This window comes from Gavialis gangeticus, unplaced genomic scaffold (assembly GCF_001723915.1).
Source record: "Gavialis gangeticus isolate Ggan-Ray unplaced genomic scaffold, GavGan_comp1, whole genome shotgun sequence".
Lineage (NCBI taxonomy): Eukaryota > Metazoa > Chordata > Crocodylia > Gavialidae > Gavialis > Gavialis gangeticus.
The window spans coordinates 143,931,592-143,933,095 of NW_017729025.1; the positions used below are offsets into that span (position 1 = coordinate 143,931,592).

The 1,504-nt window shown below is 40.2% G+C and overlaps 1 protein-coding gene across 1 annotated transcript in view; it reads right to left on the reverse strand.

Moving 5' to 3' along the window:
• Window positions 1–1,504, reverse strand: part of TSG101 (tumor susceptibility 101) — an 84,105-nt gene that overhangs the window by 52,091 nt on the left and 30,510 nt on the right. The gene's annotated exons all lie outside the window — the stretch shown is intronic.

Below are 1,504 nucleotides of genomic sequence, written 5' to 3' on the forward strand. Positions count from 1 at the left end.
CAGGAGACTGGTCAGTCAGGCACTAAGGGGCCATGGCCCACTAGGAAGTGTAGTCCATGAGGAATGGTTGTTCCTAAAGAACTCAGTCCTCAATGTACAAGGGAAGTCCATCCTATTCCACTGTTGGCTACAAAGCACCAACTCACAGGATCATCATATAATTTTTAAAAGGCAAACCAGGTTTTAGTCAAGAAAGCTAAATGTAAGTAGTCAGGCACTCCAAAACCAAACAACAGACAGTTTTGCTCAGAAGAAAATGCGTTGCAGGCCACTAGTGCCTAGGGCATAAGCTACCCCACAGCATTCCTTGCACCAACTGGTTCCAGTTATATTTTGAATTTTATAACCTCTACTTTTTCTTGCATGACATGAATTTCCACAGACATCGCTTAATTGCTGTTAACATAAAGCAAGACAAAAGTTGCTACTGGAGCAATGGCTTCTTATACTGAGTAACTTGATTAGCAAGGCAAACAGCATAAACTTAAGCAATTATATTCTCATTTGAGGCTCAAACTTCAACTTTCAAATCCAATTACGTGTAAAATCTGACAGTATGAATAGCTGAAATGGTATCTAACTCCTGAAAGCATGTATAGCTTTGCTGTGATGACATCATAAAAGACACTATTTAGTTGTTAGAGCACAGTGAAAAAAGTTTAACTATCTTCCCCAATAAGAGAGATGAGGATTTCTTACGATGATATCTTTGACTGGACCAACTCTACAGTTAGGACAGAGTTAGACTAGGTCTTGAATGCAAGATATTTTTCAGCAGGTCTTGATGACCTATTCTATCATGGCTACATCAGCACTCTTACACTTCCCTAGTGAGTACAAGATACCAAACAGCAGAGATGATGCTCACGAAATAACGGAAGTGTGAGCACAGATGTTCAGAACTCCTAGGTTTTGACTTCACTTCTACAAAGAAAGCCGAAATCTTCAGCCTCTGTTATTCCTCTTAAATTCAAAACTACAGACAGTTTGAAAGTACATAACAATCTAGGTCAATAGAACAGAGTAGGGGGAAGAGGAGAGTAGGACCAGATGGCCTCTTGGGGTCCCCTCCAGCCCTATATTTCTACAATTCTCTCCTTTTCAACAGACTTTGTTTTGAAACATTTGGACTGTTTCACATTTGATCATCAAAGATATATTTTACTTATAGCACCATAATTCTGCCCTGTGGACATTCCTAAAAATTTATTTTCTTCAAGTAAATACTCCCCTTGCTAAAGATCAACATCCTATGTATCTTCTATCAGAAAAAGAAACCAAAAAATAGGATTCCCCTTTTGAATCCACAAATGCTGTATTGCTTCATCAGCCAAAAGAGTTGGTCACTGCTAAGTGGGCAACAGAAAAAAATCAAAAGTTCAGTATATCCCTTTAAGAGTGTCATAGGGCGAGGTCCCTAGAGACGGCCATGACGACCCTATGGCCCTGTGACTGTACCACCTTCACCCTGCAGGTGCCTTCTAGTCTTGCCTGCCACGCTTTG